General features: G+C 40.9%; 2 long non-coding RNA genes and 1 pseudogene across 2 annotated transcripts; 2 read left to right on the top strand and 1 right to left on the bottom strand.

Moving 5' to 3' along the window:
* The window catches only part of LOC143268218 (bcl-2-related protein A1-like), a 277,543-nt pseudogene that overhangs the window by 119,812 nt on the left and 138,411 nt on the right, over positions 1 to 19,320 (top strand).
* On the top strand, positions 1,622 to 13,530 carry LOC143268087 (uncharacterized). The gene is made up of 3 exons (XR_013043674.1): positions 1,622 to 1,735; positions 7,617 to 7,690; positions 13,010 to 13,530. It is a non-coding gene; the product is annotated as an uncharacterized LOC143268087 (long non-coding RNA).
* On the bottom strand, positions 13,060 to 18,437 carry LOC143268086 (uncharacterized). Its single transcript, XR_013043673.1, has 3 exons — positions 18,378 to 18,437; positions 16,406 to 16,501; positions 13,060 to 14,322 (listed from the first exon to the last, which is right to left on the bottom strand). It is a non-coding gene; the product is annotated as an uncharacterized LOC143268086 (long non-coding RNA).

Genomic DNA, 19,320 nt, shown 5'->3' with positions numbered 1-19,320 from the left:
CCTCGGATGAGTCCCCAGAGGTCTGGCTCTGGGTAACGGGAAATGCCAGGACAGGCTGAGGCTTACTTTTTGATTTACTAGATTTTTGAGATGGTTTTAGCAGGCCAGGAGCTACCACTTCAAGGGCAAGATCTTTAAGTTCTTTGTCAAGAGTTTTCAATTCCCTTAAAAGCTCAACAAGTTCCCTGCGAGCCTGGAGGGCCCGTCGCAGTGAGCTGAGATCTAGGACAGGGGGAGCCAACTCATCAAAAACGGGCCTGCAAAAGTGGGAAAACGAAGAAACATAGGGAGGGGGCATTGCAGAAGGGGGAACCGCCGGAGGTTTTTGAGGGGGTATAAAAGGGTCCAAGGACTCCTGTTTTAAGGGGAGATTTTTGCAGGGGGGCCAGTCTGGATTATGGTAACGGGCAGCCCCTTTCTCTAGAAAAGCCTCCTCGGTGGGGTCTGGAGGGGAGTTAGAGGTAAAATTATTAGCAGAGGGATAAAGATGGGCAGGAGCGGACTCCTGGGGATTGTTAGGTTTAAAAGTCGTGAGCGTCTCCTCTTCCATAGAGCACAGGTGGTGATCTGAGGGAATGTTTACAGACCCTAAGAATGTCATTAATAATCAAAAAAGGCTTTAAGAACTTTTTTCTTTACCCTAGTTCCTTGTGTCTTGAGGGACTCTTTTAGGTCAGAAATGAATAAATCTTGTGACAAAGTTGCCTGTCCCATGGCTCGTCACTTTCTTACCTGCGTCACCTCCACGCTCCTCCGGGATCGCGTCCTGACCCAGGCGATTTCAGGGGGATCCAAAAACTTCACCAAGGCCTTGGTCTTTCCTCCAGGAGATGACGTTCCGAATCCTCAAGAGGTGGTTTCGTCCATGTTGGGTGCCAGTTGCCCCGGCCAGCAGGGCTTCAACGGGTACTTGACCACCCTAAGGATGGAATGTAGGGACAGGAGATACAAAGGAAATACACCAAGTCAAGCTTCTGATCAAGGTGCAACTTTATTTTTCTCCAGGAGGGTTTATATAGTTCCTGCAGGGTGGGGTGGGGGGGAGCAAGAAGTTGTTATCTGCATAGGGTGGGGCAAGCTAACAGGATGTTTGTGTAGTATGTTTACAGGGTGAAAGGGTTGAGGGCTCTGACTCAATGTCCTGTTGCTAGGCAACCTGACTGTAAGATGATCTAGTTCCCTGTCTTATGGGGGTCTGTATTTTTTTTTTTTTTTTACTAACTAGAGATTCTATCCTTGTCCCTGACAATAAAGCCCCATAAAAGTAAAATAAAGGAAATAAAAACGCCTCTTCTCAGTAGTAATAGAGGGGGGAAAAAGGCTTTTTCTGTGAGACCAAAGTTCCTGCATTTTTACAGAATAACAAGTTAATCATGTGATAGTGAATGTATGACCATGGAATGTCCCAATTCTGGTCTCCATGGTGATTGTTTAACCACAGAATGTCCCCACCTGAGGGCAGCCAATGAGAAATGGTTATGGGCAACCACCCCCCTTAGAAGTAAGATTAAACCATGATTTCTGGAAAGTCCCTAGAAATGAGCCAATCAGAAATGTACATGTATGGAAATCCCCTGCTATTGTAATCTTGTGGATTTTGTCTTTAAAAGCTGTGCACAATTCAGGCTGGGCACTTCCTCCAGCCTCCACTGCATTGGATGTGTTGAACGAAGTCCCTGCCTAGGCTTGTATTGCTCCTGAATATCCTGAATTAAAGCCTTGCTTTTGCATTTTGGTATGCTTGTCTTTCGGTGGTCTCTCTGGGGGTTCGCGATCTGGGCACAGCACTTTCCAATATAAACATTTCAGGATAGCTACAACTCTGAGCTCTTTCTGTCTGTGAGCAGAGTGTTGGTATCTGAATTACAAAGAATCAACAGGTGGGCTTCACTGCTGCTGGCTGGACAAGCAAGCAAGCCCAGAGCTTAAAATTTTGTCTGGTTGCTTAACTTTGGTTTAAATGCGGGAATAATTCAATGTTAAAGATCTCTTTGTGGGAAATGTTTTCTGTTTTTCTCTAATGGTGGGAATAATTCATTATTAGCAGTCCCTTCATGGGAGAAAGAGGAAGTATAAATGGGCTCAACTTCTGGTGAAGAATGGTTTCAGTCAGGACTTGGAATGCTAAGTTGATGCTGTTTGAATTTCCAGAGATATTAATCATTAAGTGTATAGAAGATGTTCTTTCCTTTTGATTGTCTAATAAATGTTTGGATGGAAGTTTGATAAACTAAAGGAACAGGATTCATAATTTTAAATTATATACTGGTTATGCTCTTGTCTATTGATCATTACTGAGTATTTGGATCTGCTCTTTAAGTTACTTTCTAAAAATTTTTGGTTAAATTCTATAGAAATGTAATACCTAAAACAGATTGGGTTGTTAGCTTATTAAATAATGTGATTGCTAGGATAAAAACTCATAGAAAAAAATCTGTTACTGATAAAGAGGTTATTTTTTTTCAGTAAACAAAATACAAGTAAATTGTTTGGTCCACACTGTTAATAATTGGCGAGTTGCATTAATGTGTTACTTGGAATCTATAAAAAAAAAAGGAGCCTCTTTTTAAGATTTTATAAAAATATTTCAGAATATTGCCTAAAGTTACCTCTTAAAATCCTATAGAGATTGTATTTAATGCTTTTATAAATAGCATATGTAAAATTAGAAGCTGGTGATAGAATTGCTCAATTATTATTACTTTCATATCTTAAATGCAAAATGGCACCTATATTTAGAACTGGAGGCTTTGGAAGTACAGAAAAAAATGTGTTTTGACAAACAGTTATCAATGATGAATGGCCCAAATTAAAAGTAAAATTAAATGAAATTGAGATTAAAAGATTATTGGATTCTGATGCTGGATGTTTCTATAATTTCACAAGAATCCTGGGATCCCAACTGGTCTTTACAAGAAGTCTCCACTCAATTTGTTGGAATCCCATCTAAAATAAAACAAAGTATAAAATATATTAAATGTATAGAGCCTAAAGAACAGATAGGAATGTTAAAGCCTTATATGGCTGATACAGCCATGAATTTATGGGGTAGAGATTTGTTACAACAATGGTGAGCTCAAATTAATATTTCTATAATTTCAAAAACAGCTTGTAAATTGTTAATCCTCCAATTAACATAGTAGTAACTTGGGGAGATAGAAATATTCCTGTAGTGGTTAATGAGTCTTCTTGGCTACCTATGTCAACCAAGGTCCCCCTTAGCAAATGGAGGAGGGTAAAGTGATTGACAATTACACTGTTGGAGTACAAGGAATTCCTATTTTCATGGGAAAATAACCTCTCAAGTATGGCTATCCATAGTCAATACTACCCAAGATTATCATACTAAGTTTTATATGCTTCATACATCCGTTTTTTAAGGACAAGAGATTAATGCTACTAGTTCCATAAATCTACCGTTCTGTGAGATGAGGGTTACCAACAAGGAATCTGACTGGGTACATTGGCAACAGTGTAAGAGTGAGAAATCTCGAGTGCTAATTAATATCTTCCAAGGAGACATCATTGATTGGAGCCCTTATGGCACCCCTCAAGGAAATTATTCTCACTCAAAATTAAGATGGAAGTGGTACAATTTAAACGGAACTGTGGAAATCAATGCTTCTATTAATGAACCTACTCGGTGGCATGGAGTTGGAATGTCAAGTCCTCTCCTGCAATTTGGTGATTCATTTCAGACTTACTCATGGAAATTGACAAGTGCCTTCTACCCCCTTAAAGCATGGGAAGGAAAAATAAACATTAAGGATGATAAATACACTCTGTCTTTTAGACTAAATCAAAGCCATCCTATTATGGCATGTGTACCATTACCTTACTTGCTATTAAAGGAGCCTGTACAATGGCACCCAAATAATTACAGCATCACTTATGAATGGTGTACCCTGCATATCTGTGTTAATTCTAGTATGTTTTTAAATTTGACCTTTGAAAGTTTATATATTCTTAGGACAAGGCCAGCAATCTGGATACCGGTGAAGTTGTCGAGGCCTTGGCAAGACTCTCCTGTGATGATCTTGGTATAGAAACTCGCTGACAGAATATTAAAAGAACACATTGACGGTTGGACTGGTGGTTGCAGTTATTATGGGAATCATTTCATTGACAGCTATGGGAACAGCAGCTGAGTGGCCCTTCATAAAGAAATCCAAACTGCTGAATTCATTAGAGACTGGCATAGACATTCAGAAGAACTTTAGACTGAACGAAATAAAATTGATAATGAGATAGTAAATGAATTAGATGAATTAAGGCAAGCTGTTGTATTGTTAGGTGCTGTGGATGATTGATTGATAAATAAAGTACTGATTGGCCAGTAGCCAGGCAGGAAGTATAGGCGGGACAAGGAGAGAGAAGGCTGGGAAGTGGAAGGTTGAGGCAGAGGGACGCTGCCAGCCACTGCCATGAAAAGAGAGATGTAAGGTACCCGTAAGCCACGAGCCATGTGGCAACTTATAGGCTAATAGATATGTGTTAATTTGAGATATAGGAACTAGGATAGCAAGAAGTCTGAGCCATTAGGCCAAACAATTTAAATAATATAAGTGTCTATGTGTTTATTTTATAAGTGGGCCGCAGGACTGACTGGGCTTGCGGGAACTGGAGAGAAACTCTCAAGCCACAAATGGTGCTAGAACGTGGGGCAAGAATTTCCACCTAAAACCTGAGAAAGAAGATTCTAAAAGAGCTAAAAACAGCTTCCTAGTTGTCTCAAGTTAGTGGCAGCCTGCAGTTTGAGCTACTATGTCAGGGTATGTGAGCTTGACCTATAGTATGGCAGGAATGAGGCGTCTCCAAGTGGCACATTATGCTGCATGGTGAATTTAGCCTTTGCTAGTACAATTTAAAAAAAAAAGGTTTCTGGGCTACACACTGCTTTGATAGAGGCATAGACCCACTGCCTCTGGCGGTGAGCATGGTTCCTCCAAAGCTGGAGGTAAACATACCATCTCCATGGGAAGCTGAGGTGGGCAGAGCCACCAGCCAAAGCTGCTGTTTTAGCCCTAGTAATGCTGCAGTTTAAAGCAATAGTTACACAATAAGGCAGATTCAGATAGAACAAGACTTTAAATGCTTTACAATGTGTGTAAAATTGTACATAGGCTTGGAAGAGTGATAAAATGGAATATATGCAATATATATATATATATCTTAAAATATATATATATATATATATATGCAATATATATATATATGAGTGTACATAGGCTTGGAAGAGTGATAAAATGGAATATATGCAATATATATATATATATCTTAAAATATATATATATGCAATATATATATATATATCTTAATATATATATATATATATATGCAATATATATATATCTTAAAAAGATAAAGTCTTTAAAGAGACAGTAAAGGTAGTATAAAAATAAGCCACATAAAGATGGATATTACACAGAGAATCTGGATTGTGTTGTCTTTGGGATTCTTAACTGCAGAAAAACATTTGATTGTATAAGCTGTTGAGTTAAGCCAATATGTATATTTTAAAGATACCTTGACTTCAAAATTTGGATGTAAGGATATGTTGCTTTGGAAAGGAGGCTCTACTTCTGTTTCCACAGAAAGCCAGAGGCTATGGATTTGTTCCAGATTAAGATACATCAGGTTTGACCAGCCAAGACCCCCTGAAAGGTCTCTGATGACACCATGGCCCAGATGATCCAACATCCAGAATGGATTCAAGGCAACTGGCTCAGATAATACACCCTCATGGACTACTCCACAATCCTAAAATTTTCTTTGTGTCCCCATAAGATACAGTGTCCTCATCCAGAAGGAAGTAGTATGAGAAGCTATGCCCAAATTCCCAAATATACCAAGCTGGCTTTGGAGATGGAATTGGCTTACTCCTTCTTTAAACCCAGGCATATTCCTAAAAGAAAAGGTTGAAAGATTCTTGTATCCCATATCAAAAGAGCCCTCTGGTGTGGGACAGAGAAAAACCAATATTTTTACTTAAAGCAGGTTGATTATAAATACAATCTCTTTCTAAAGAAGAAAAGGGGATAGTTTAGATATGACAGGATGAAAGGGTAGATTAATGAACCTACTTTTAAAGTTTAACAACTTGTTTAAAAATGTTTTACATTGGTATAGATTTTAGTTTATTGATACAAATTTAGAGTTGGTTTTGTTCTAATATATATATATATATATATATTTCTACTCTTGTTTAAGGTGCTATGTTTATGTAACTCATTTAGATTGTAATGGATAATTAAGAAATACAGATTTATAATTAGTCTTCTATGATAGTCAAACTTATAGCCATGTTAAGTTTTCTAGGTATACATAGATATAATTCAAACACTTCAAAGACCTACAGAATATGGAATTTAAAATATTTTTAAAAATTTAGACTTTCTGGACAGTGAGACATATCTGCTCCTGGCAGCACCAATTTACTTCAGAGAGGAGGATGGGCATTGAAGACACTCTATATGGAGTTTGTCTTCTTCTTGGCCAAAATAGCCATTTGGGCAAAAAATTGTTCTTGCCTGGACTGCTTGATCGACTGGACATGCAGCACCCATAGGAAGGTGACCACTGAACTTTGCTTGGCAAAATGGTCCTTCTGGTTCCTGCTTCACAGAGGAAACTGCCAGACATTCTACAGGACACAGAGAGAAGTGACTGAGAGACTCAAGGCCTGTGGGCTGAAGACAGATGCCCCAACTTTACAGAAGAACTCTGGATGACTGTCCAGGCTGCCAGCTGTCGCTGTCTATTCTCTCGAGACTCCTGAAAGTTGCTTGCATCCTTCTCCCACTTCTCAGGTAATATTGTATCCTTCTGAGGTCTTTGATGTAGTTGAACACTAGATAGTTATAGTTTTCTTACTCATGATAAAAGATAAGTTATATATGAAACCTTAGATTCACAAATATAGGATAGATAGGATATTTTCTTTAATTTTGCCAAATACAAATAGACTAGATATTATAAATAGACTAGATATTGTAATTGTAATTCTTGCTTAATAATTGTTTTGTTATATGCAATTTTGCTATGTTAAAGTTAAAACCTTCCTTTGTGAAAAAAAGAAAAGGGGAAGTGCTGTGGATGATTTATTGACAAATAAAGTACTGATTGGCCAGTATCCAGGCAGGAAGTATAGGCAGGACAAGGAGAGAGGAGAAGGCTGGGAAGTGGAAGGTTGAGGCAGAGGGATGCTGCCAGCCACTGCCATGAAAAGCGAGATGTAAGGTACCGGTAAGCCATGAGCGATGTGGCAACTTATAGACTAATAGATATGTGTTAATTTGAGATATAGGAACTAGGATAGCAAGAAGCCTGAGCCATTAGGCCAAACAGTTTAAATAATATAAGCGTCTGTGTGTTTATTGTATAAGTGGGCCGCAGGACTGACGGGGCTTGGTGGGAGTTGGAGAGAAACTCTCAAGCTACAGTTAGGGGATCAGTTAGAGATTTTGAAGGAGCAGATGAAATTAAACTGTGATTGGAATGTTTCTTGTTATTGTATCACACCCTTAAGATTTAGTGAAAGCAAATATGATTGGGAAAAAGTTAGGATGCATTTGTTGGGTCACCCTAATTCTTCTCAAATGGTTTTTGATTTACAGAAAGAAATCAAAGAAACTTTTGCAAAAAAAGTTACCTGATACGACAGGAATGGACATTATGGAAAGTCTTGCAGGTACTATAGCCTCATTCAATCCTACGAATCACTTTAATAGATTTCTTATCCTAGCAGGTGGTGCCCTTGTTCTAGCAATAGTAACTTTATTGGCTTTAAAATGTGTTTTGGTCTACTTACATAAGATTGTAAGACAGATAGAAAAAAGACTATATTTACTATAAGGCCGCATAACCTTTGAGATAATTGACTTTTTAAATGAAAAAGGGGATCTGTAGTGTATTCCTGCTGAGCTCCTGGCTTGGTTCCAGAGAGTAGCACCTAGACTTAATCCTTCCTTTGTTTAGCCACACCTTTTGTTTCTCTTACCTTTTGTTTCTCTTATTGCCCCATGTGAATCTTGTCTGAGAGTCAAGGATCAGAGAGTCCCCCAAGGATCAAAGGCCTATGCAAAACTTGGTTCAGGAAACCTGGAAAACCATGGTACCTGATAAATCAAGTAATTTGCACTTGACATTTGGTCTCTGGGAGCTCCTTTTAGAGCGCTTTGAAGGTAGGTACATCAATTAACTGGCTAAAATATAATAGAGAGTAGATAAAAATGCCCTAGGTGAAGGGAAAGTGCCCCCTGCAGCCATGAAAGGCTAGATTCATTCTTAAGATGCCTCTGAGTCTTCATTCCATGGACCCGCGGGAACCCACACACCCATGTCATGACCATTCAGTTACATTGGATGTCCAATTTTGTTCCTTTGGTCCACATGTCTGTTTTTTTTTTTTTTTTGTTTTTGTTTTTGTTTTTGCCAATACACATTGTTTTTATTACTATGTCTCTGTAATATATCTTATGATCTGGAGTTGTAATCCCTCAGCATTAATTATTCTTTTTATCAAGGGTTGTTTTTCTCTCTCCATGGTCTTTTGTGGTTTCATATGAACTTTAGAATACCTTTTTATATTTCTGTGAAGAATGAGGTACAGATTTTGATTGGGATTGAACCTATAAATAGCTTTTGGTAGAATGGTCATTTTTACAATGTTAATTCTACTAATCCACAGACATGGGTGTCTTTCCATTTTCTTGTGTCTCTGTCTCTTTCTTCAGCAGATTTAAGTTTTCATGTAGAGGTCCGTCCCTTCCTTGGTTAGGTGTACCCCTAGATACTGTATTTTCTTTGAGGCTATTGTGAATGAGTGTGTGTCTATAACCACATTCTCTGTATGTGTTATTGGTATAGAATACCAATAGAAAAGCTATTGATTTGTGCACATTGATTCTGTATCCTGCCACATTGCTGCTTCTGCTATGGCTTCCTATCAGCTCTGACCCCCAGGCAACTTTATTTATTAACATACAAATAAAATCACATTTCAGTACAAATAAAATATCACCATAGAGTGGGGTAGTAGGTGGCCAGAATTTTTATTCTTTACCTTCTATCAGTATTTTTCTACCATAAGTACTTTTTATTGACATTATTAAATGAAATTATAAAAGGTATCAGATACTTAGGAATCACACTTATGACTGCCAAATATGTATGTAACATGCCTGACATATGACATATAGTATGTATGTGTGTGTGTGGGGGGGTGTTTACAGCAGGGGTGTAGAACTTTTCTTTATATATTTGAATCACATGCCCCCAAGAACTCTTATAGTTCTAACAGCTTCATGTAAACAGTCCCATAGGAGTCTTGGAGACAAGAACTCAATATCTACATTTGAAAGATGCTAGGCTAAGACATTTAGCTAGGCATAGTTGTGTGTGTCTGTAATCCCAGCACGAAGGAGGCTGAGACAAAAGGGTTGTAGTAGGCTTGAGGACAATCTGGACCTTAAAGTGAGTTCCAGGCCAGCCTGAGTTATGGAGACCTTTCTCAAAACAAAATAAAAACAAAGACATAATTTGTTAATGTAAAACCTTCGTGTTGGCTATGCATGTTCAGAAAGAAGACACACTTCTCACATTCACTCAGCCAGGCTCCTTTGTGTTTCTAAATCTGAATGTGTGTGTGTGTGTGTGTGTGTGTGTGTGTGTGTGTGTGTGTGTGTGTGTTGGCGTTGCATATGGAGGTCAGAGGACAGCTTTTGGATGGTGGTTTTCTCCTTCCCCTGCAGGTTCTAGGGAGTGAACTCAGCTGCTTGTTGGGCCATCCTGTCAATCCCAGATTCCGTCTTATCACCTATGTAGAGAAGGAACAGGACTTCTACTGGAAATGCCAATGTACAAACCAGAGTGATTACCCTACAGATTTCCATTAAGGATCTGGAAGCTTCTAGCCTGTTTGCCTAGGTTTAGATGGATCATTCGAATCAGCCTGTGCCTCTCTTTCACCCTCTTTCCCTCCCTCCCTCTTTGCCCATTTCCTGTCTTTAAAAACCTTTCATTTTGCTTTCCTGTCATTAAGAGCAGTGTTTTCAACTATGGCTGGGGAGTCTATTCTGTGATAGCAAACTTGCCCAGCACACCAAAGCCCCTGGATTTGCCCCCAGTACTTCGGAATGAAAAAAAAAAAAAACTTAAAAAGAAAATTTAGAGCTAGACATCCTGGTGCATGCTTTTAATCCCAGCACTGGTGAGGGAGAGGTGGGCAGACCTCTGTGGATTCGAGGCCAGCCTGATTTATATATTATAGGACAGGTGGGGCCCTGTCTCAAAATTTTTATTTTTAATTATCTGTGTGTGGGGTTTGTGCATGGGTGCCAAAGGAGGCCAGAATAGAGCACTGGATCCCCCGAGGCTCAAAGCAGGTGCTCTTTAAGAACTGAGCCACCTCTCCAGATGGTCTGATTGTGTGTTTGTCTATGTGAGTGTGTACCATGTATGAGTGTGCAGGGCCCAGAGAGGGTGGTGGATTCCCTGGAGTCAGAATTACAGGCCCTTCTGAGCTGCCCAGTGTGGATGCTGGGATTTAAATTTATGGTCCTCTAGAAAACCAGCAAGGGCTCTAACTGTTGCGCCCCCTCTCCAGCCCGAAAAAGCAAACGTTTATTTTACAAAATAAATTGTGTACATGTGTATTATGTATTGATCATAGGATAAAATATATTAATGAGTTTCAATACAAAATCTAAAAGGCCACTTAAGAGATTAATTTATTGGTAAAGAGATAAAATTAGTATCTATTCCAACACACCCAAAATCATCCTTGTGCATATTAAATAATTAAAACAATAAATTAGCAAGCCAGCTGTATCCCTACCTTACAAATAAGTTCTAAAAACTTATTTGATATGGAGGTCTTCTCAAAATCAGTTCACAAAGCCACTTAAATAATGTGAGTTGACTACAGTATTTTATGTTGTTTATGTATTTGGGGTTTACTGTATCTTCAGGAAGACTCCTCATACACACACAAGGCCTCAGGATCATGTGCATCTTCTCGGTGTAGGTGAACATCTAGTATCACCTCAGCAGTCCCCAAGTTGTGTCTAGGACTCAGAAGAGAAGGAATAGGGGTTCTAACAGCCTTAACCAACTTGGGTAGGATACAAAGTGTGGTGATATTTTATTTGTGCTTTAATAAATAAAGCTTGCCTGGAGATCAGAAGAAAATGCCAGCCACAATACAGAAGTCATGCAATGTTAGCACATGCCTTTAATCCTATCACTTGGCAGGCAGGATCTCTGTGTGTTCAAGGCCACACTGGAAACAGAGCCAGATGTGGTGGCACACGCCTTAAATTCCAAAACTAGTCAACCATGGAGGTCTGTAGGTCTGTACAGACAGACAGGAAGTAACAGAGCTGTGTAGGAAGAGGAAGTGATGTAGTTGAATGGAGAGAGCAAATCAGATGGCAGAACAGCAAGACATAAAGACATGGGTAGACAGGAAGGAACTCGCATTTGGAAGCTGCAGAGTTGGTGAGGTAAGGTTAGCTGTGGCTATTTCCCTGATCTCTCTAAGGTTTTCACCCCTATATCTGGCTCCATGTTTTGTATTTAATAAGACCATTTAGAAATTTATCTGCAGTGAAATCTGCAGGGGTGGTTGGACAACTTTCCTCCACCCCAACTCCAGGTAAAGCACAAGCGTAAAGCAGTCGACTGCAGAAAGAGAAGTCACCAACACTGGGAATTTCTTAAAATTTACTCATTTTCAGAGACTGTGGGCTAAACAGAACAATGCAACACTTTTTCAGGTCCCAAAATTGAAATTTCACACACACACACAAATCCCTGGCTTTAATTTTGCTGATTCACTAGTTACACCAATAGCTGTTTTATCACCTATTTTTGTTTCATAATCTGCTTGACTGTAACACTTCTATTACCCACACACTTCTCACAGAACCATGGGTTGTGGTGCCTTAGCCTGGATTCCGGAATTCAGGCAGAGCAGTGCAGCTGCAGCTTCACATCTGTACTCGCTACTTTGCTGTTGTGTGAAGACTTACTGTGTGTCTGCACGAGTGTGGTGTGTGCACATGCCTGCAGATGTGTGCACGAGGCGCCCGGGAGAGGGGTCAGTGTCCTCCATCACTCCTCCTGCTCCTCAGGGTCTGGTCCTCCTGCCCCTATTCCCTCAGAACTGGGATTACAGATGTGAGCAGCTGCCCAGCTTATGACATGGGTGCTGGGCTGAGACTGGGAGTGAATTCTCTTTAGCTTCCTGTTCTGAATTAAGAATAGCTCTCAGGGGCACACATGGGTGAGAAGCTCAGAGGATGCCCCTCAAATACCACATCAACCACAGCACCACTCACCTGAGTGGAGAACAAATCACCATCCAAGAGAACAAAGCCAACAGAAACAAACCTTATCCAAGGCCCTCAATTCCTTTTAAAATCTACTTATTACTATTATGGTGCACCTGTTGGTGTGTGCCAGTGTGCAGGTTAGAGGACAATTTGGGGAGTCAGTTTTCCTTCCATGGTGGGTGCAGGGGATTAAACTCAGGTCAGGCAGCCATCTTGGTATGTCTGTGCCATAAACTCTCAGGTAGAATTCTAGCATCCAATTTTCAGCAGTGTAGACACAGTCAATGTCTGAGCTCCTTTGGTTATAGCTGGATCCCGGCATCACTGGCACAACTCCTAGGGGGGGCAGGAAAAGGGTCTAGGCTAAAGGAAGGGATCTCTGTACAGTCTGTCCTATGGAAGAAGAAGCACAAACAGTTCACCCCTGAACCACTGGACCACATGCTCTCAGGTCTGGCCAGGCCACCAGGTCTCGTTGGGTAGGCTCAGTCATTTGGTCTACATCACAGGCCCAGCTTCCATACCAAGGCCACTTCAAGTCTCAGAAAAAGCAGATTTCAACTGTTACAACCTCTAAGCAGCTTGCCCAGGATTCTCAAGAGCAGATATGTGCATCTGTATCTAACATGCGTGCAGCTTTTCCGAGTTTATCTCTTCTTTTTGTTTGTTTCCAGAACAAGTTTGGAAAGTTGAAGCCGACAAAAGAGGAGAAATTATCAGCATATTCTAGGTTCTGCCAGACAGTCTTTTATTACATGATAAAAGCAACACTAGGCACTAGATCTTGTAAAATATGCTCTGACCAACTTTCTGAAATTAAAAATGCATAACCACATCTGTAGGATTTTTAATGAACAAAAAAGTTAAATACAAACTTTCATATACAAAATAAATGACTGTAAAGATGACCTCAGAGCCAGGTATTAAATCTCTCTCCAGAGGCCTCAGTGGGCATGCTAATGAGCCAAGAACTTAATTTCAGCTTTATATATATTTATATATTTTTTAAAGAAAAAAACTCTGAAGAAAAATAGGCTTAAATTGAGGAGCATCTTCTGAAATAGACGGTTCAGGCCAGCCCTTTACCATTGTGAGGGTCATACTCAACCACACCTAGGATGAAACATTTATGGTCACAGTTACTTTGAATCCAGTTTCGAGAGGAAGCCAAGCTACTTCAGTTCTAAAAAAGAAAGTCTCTAAGATGAGCACGCACTGCTCTGAGGACACAGAGACTGAGGTCCTTGGCCACATTTCCATGAACTGTGCCTGTGTCAGAGCGGCAGAGCCTCTAAGAGGCAGCCAGATCCCCACAACACAGCAGCGTCATTTCTTCTGGCGTTTTCAAGCCTCAAAAGGGAGAACGTTAACTTCATGTCGGCAGTTCCTACTACAGCATTAGAGAAGCTAGTCAACACCCCCTCCCTCCCCCTGCTGAGGCCCCTCTGCAGCAGGGGGTGGCAGTTTGATTACATTCTTTTCAGAAATAAATAGTCCAAACAAATTATTATAGTTAATTATAAAAGAGCAGTGAGAAAAGGGCACTGCCCAGTGTTTGCAAATGAGTGAGTGAATGAATGCATGGGAACAAACACAGAAAAAAACAATTCATAGAACAAAGCCTGCATTTCCCACATTCATATGGAAATAACTTTAAAACAAACAACATTAATTAGCAGTTGTTCTTGTTTGGGGTGAACAGTCCAGGGCTCTGGGCAGGCACAGCCTTGCAAACAGGGCTGCAAGCAGCCCCTCCACACCCCAAGTCAGGGCTACTGTGGAGAGGCCTTCATGCACTCTTGATAGCCCAGTACCTGTGAAAGAACAGAAATGATACGGGGACTTTTAACCCATAATGCATGAGGTATATGGAAACATCCATGAAAGAACCACCAGCAGCTAGAAGACCCAGGGCAGGGCACTGTCACAGCAACTGCTGGTGGAGGATTTCCCACACCATCTTCTTCCGGAAGAGAGGCATCTGGTGCTGAAAAGAATCCCACAAACAATAGTATTACACACTTCTGCACACAATATCACAGCATGACAGCCTTTAGGTGTCATCACATACATAAAATAGGATGCACATGTCTATCAATCAGCTTTACATCATGTATAAATTTCTGAAGCACAATAGGCTTTCTTGTCCTAACCTTCCCGCCTATACCTCCAGTGCTGGGATTATAAGGATTATAAGGCATGTGTTGCCATGTTTGACAAAGGTTCTTGTTTTATTTTGTTTGTTTGCTTGAGAAGGGTCTTGCTTAAGAGCCTAAGCTGCTATGGTCAAGAGCTTCTCCTGCCTCAGCCTCCCCAGTTCTGGGATTGTAAGTGTCCCACACTTATATACATACATTATGTGTGATTACATGTGCATACATATGCACTTACAAGTTAGAAAAACCAAAGCTGAATACAGAATAATATACTACAGGGACAATAATAAAAATAGCAAAGAGAAGAAGAAAATAGAGGAGGAAGAGGAGAAGAAGAAGAAGAAGAAGAAGAAGAAGAAGAAGAAGAAGAAGAAAGCACCAATTGGAAATGTCCAAGCAGTGGTACAATAGGAAACTTTTCTACATTCTAAGTAAACATCACTTTAAAAAAAATCATTCACTTTTATATTAAAAAAAAATGACCTTAGGGCATGAAGGTATGGCTCCCTGGGAGAGGTCTTGCCTAGTATTTATGAGGCCCTGGTTTCAATTTAAATGACCTTTATTTAAAATGCAGGAAAAAGACAGGTGGTGATGATGCATGCCTTTAATCCCAGCACTCCAGAGGCAGAGGCAGGTGGATCTCTGTGAGTTCAAGGCCAGCCTGGTCTACAGAGTGAGTTCCAAGACAGCCAGGGCCACACAGAGAAACCCTCTCTCGAAAAATTAAAACAAACAAACAAACCCCAAATAAACAGAGGGTGCCACCTTTGGCCTGTTTGTGGTGCATTGCTATACATAGGGGGAGCTAGCTCTCTGCTCTCTATTACACACTCCTGGGTTTCTGGAGGATGTGTGTGGCAAAAGTCTTAATACATGATCATACAATTTTTTTTCCAGACAAGGTCTTTCATTATGTAGCTCTGGCTGGCCTGGCACTCACTATGCAAACCAGACTGGCCTGAAACTCACAGAGACCCTCAGGTATCTGCCTCCCTAGTGCTGAGATTAGAGGCATGTACCATATGCCCAGCCTTAACATGATTCTTAAGTTATTTTAAATAGTTCAAGACATCCAAGGGCTCAGCAGACTATATGCCTAATATGCACAGTGGTGCACACTTATAATCATAGCAATCAGGAGACAGAGGCAGGAGGATGAGAAGTACCAAGGTCATCCTTGGCTACATAGTGATTTCCAGGCCAGCCTGTGCTATGGGAGACCCTGTGTCTCTCTCAAATAAATAAATAAATAAAAAATAAACTCACATAAAACATTACTTTATTCCTAGTAAAGCTGAGAGTGTATTCTCCGAGATCAGAAAGATATGCATTCAGCAGGGCAGCCCTGGTTACTTCATGTTCCTCCAAAGCATTTAGTTCTACTAGTCAATGAACAGTTTGTTTGGCATACAGGAGCTATCCAACAGAGGTCTATGGATGAGAAATATTTCTGATTGGGGTTAACTCTGGCTGTAGAAAGATTGAGAGTCCACTATCAAACAGGAACTTAAGGGTTCCTGATATACTTGAATTTCCTCTCAAATACGACATCTTTCAGAAAGGAAAGCACGTTCATTTATGCTTCCATCTTAGACCGGGGCTGAAGTCCTCACAAGGCGGGGTTTCTCCTCACTGTCATCTATCCTCACATGCCTCCCTTTAGCTAAAAACAGTAACAATAGGAACCAATCAAAAATGGAGTTCAAGGATAAGCAAATTATACCACCCGTCATCAAGAATTCTTGGTCAAGTCCAGGAATACAGCCCATGACGAGCATGCACATCACTGATTCTGAGTGGGGCCTCACCTAAGGTTCCTAGAACAGTCTGTCTGTGAGAAGAGCCTGTCGTGGGCCAGGCACTGCCAAAGGACAGGAACAAGCAAGGACACGAGAAGCAGCTTGGACTCACCTGAGTAAATGTGATAGGTTTGTCCCTAGAAATATAATCTGCATATTTACAAGTAAACATTCCACAATCACTCCCATTCAACTGTTGAGGAATCTCCTAAAACAAACAGAAAGGGGGAAGAGGTAAAATATTGTTACATACACACCCTTAGTCTCTCTCTAAACATCACTGTGGAAAAACAGTACGACAAAGGTGGATAAATCTGGTGTTGCACACACACAGATGCACACACAAACACAATCACTCTTACTCTTTGTGGTATAAAAACCCTAATCATGACACAGCATATGAGGCCCCATAGAAACATCTGACAGAAAAAAGAAGTAAAGCAAGTGAGAGTTCTAAGAGAAACAGAACCCATCAGACATGATGGGGGTGGGAGAAGGAGGAAGAGCATTTGATCATGACAAGAACACTAGTGGTGATTATTTCAGATTATTATAAGCTTTAAATGTGCTTGAATATGACACATATTTACTTCAATATGAAGAGGTCTAACTTAACATTGGTGCAGCCATGACAGGCTGCGGACTAACACTACTGGGCCTGGGCCTCACCATTACAATAACCAGGAAAAGCCACAAACTGTACCCTGTGGGAGACCCATCAGAATTGAGACAAACAAGCACTAAATGCTCTAGAACATGAAGGACAGCTCACACAATCTGTCTATAGATCGCCAGTTTCCTTGCAGCAAATGCCAGTACCAGTCACTGTTTGATACAACTGAGCTCAACGCTCTCCCTGGTCCAATAGCTGTGTCGGAACCGATGGGAAGTCCAAGCTCGAGCTTGCAATAAAGGTTCTTTGCTTTTGCATGTGAACTCTGACTCCTGGTGGTCTCCGGGGGCTCATGACACAGGCATAACAAATACTGCAGAGGTTACACGGTTTTAACAACCAGAACAACTGCCGGCTGCTTAGGATCCCTAAAGTTGCACGTGAGATGAGAAAACCATCTCAGAGGTTTTAACCAACTAGGATCACTCCTTGAGTTATGTCCCTGAGGCAGAAACAACTAGGAGCAAGCAGCTCTAGGAACATCAGAAGATAAACTCATATGGAAAAAGCTGTGTGCCAAGGTCTGTATCATCCCCATCTTGGCTTGACATGACCGTGGCCATCTTGAAATGTGACCCTAACTGAGCCTGAGTTGAACCTGGTCAGTTTCCCCAGCATATAGTTTCCTAGTATACTGTGGCAGGTAAAGCCATTGAAGTGGTATGTATGGGAGCTGTAGGACCAGACTTTGACACCGAGAATACACAGAATGTGCCTTTATTCTCTAATATTAGCTCAAGAAAAAAAAAAACAGAAAATTATTGTTAGATGGGGCCATTTCTATTGTGACCTAACCTTCTGAGCCAATCAGAGGTAGCCACTGGGCCTGCTGCCACTTTGTGCCATGCTTCTGTCCACATGGACTATAAGCTGCAGTCTGTAGTCAGGGGTCTGCCTGCCTTTGATCTCACAATACCCTGGGTCCCATTTTCAGACACGAGACTGGACTTTCCCAAAACAGTTTATATTTAAAGCAAGATAAAAGACAAGAAGCAACTATCTTGGCTATACTGAATGGCTATAGGTTCAGAAGTAGGCCACTTAAGAAATATAAGCTGGGGCTGGAGAGATGGCTCAGCAGTTAGGAGCACTGACTGTTCTTCCAGAGGACCCAGGTTCAATTCCCAGCACCCACATGACATTTCACAACTGTCTGTAACTCCAGTTCCAGGAGACCTGACACCCTCACACAGACATACAGGCAGGCAAAACACCAATGCACATAAAATAAAAATAAATTATTATAAAAAAGAAATATAAACCTTAGGACTGAGATTGTATCCACAGAGCCTAAATTTAATCTTTAGTGTCACAGACACACAGACACACACACACCCCAACCACACTTCTGGAAATTGTGTGCTTACAGAATGAGAGAAACAAGAAAGAAACACAGACAAGTGTCACTTACATGTGGCTTCATGCTGTAGTGGGCGAAGGGGTTTAGAGTGGCGATCGTGGCTGGCCGTGGCTATCACAGTGGCTGTGGCAGAGGAAGAGAGTGCTGGATGCTGTGGTGGCAGAAGAATCACGAGCCATGATTACCTTTTTAGAGCTTTATTAGGAGGAAGGACAGAGAGACAGAGAGAGGGAGATAGAGACAGAGAGACAGAGAGAAAGACAGCACAGAGGACAGAAAGAATACAGAGAGTGAGAGACAGAGACAGAGATAGTGAGACAGAGAGAGACACAGAGAGAGAAAGAGACTGTGCGGAGGACAGAAAGAATACAGAGAGAGAGAGAGTGGGAGAGCATGTCTGCTTTTTAGGCTGGGATGCCATCGCAGGCTGATAACATAATAAGGACAGAATCCTTACATCCCGGACTTTCGCTTATTATAAAAGCAGCAGGTAGATGGGAATAGGGGCATCGTTTCTCTCAAAAGCTGCTTCTAGCTGACTGTTGGACATCAGTTGGCTCTGGGGGGAATGGGGAAGGGGGGTCTTCCAAGGTAGACAGGCGTTGTGAGATACTGTCTGCTGTCCATTGCTCTGGAGACATGCATCCCTCTTGGCTGTGCTGGGAACCTTCTGTCTGACAAGATGCTGGTGACACAAAAGAATGCTTAGAGAGAAAAGAATAGTTATTATTTCATTTTTTGGAGTGTTTTTAGACCAAGGGAGTTGGCACTTATCTGAGGTAGATCCGGCCTGTCCAGTTGGATTTAAGCTGGTTTTGAAACATGTTAAGCTTTATCAGAGACAGATTATTTTAAAGCACCTGATTCATTTACTAGTTCGGCATCCAGGAGACAGATGATCAATTATTAAAAGCATTTTGTAGTAATAGATGTTTATGTTAAAGTCTTTTTTGTAGTGCCCAGAAGCTTTTGGGTCTGGGGGTGTAAATACCTT

This window comes from Peromyscus maniculatus, chromosome 12 (genome assembly GCF_049852395.1).
Source record: "Peromyscus maniculatus bairdii isolate BWxNUB_F1_BW_parent chromosome 12, HU_Pman_BW_mat_3.1, whole genome shotgun sequence".
NCBI lineage: Eukaryota > Metazoa > Chordata > Mammalia > Rodentia > Cricetidae > Peromyscus > Peromyscus maniculatus.
The sequence above is the reverse complement of the archived record's forward strand: the minus strand, read 5'-3'. Positions and strand labels throughout refer to the sequence as shown.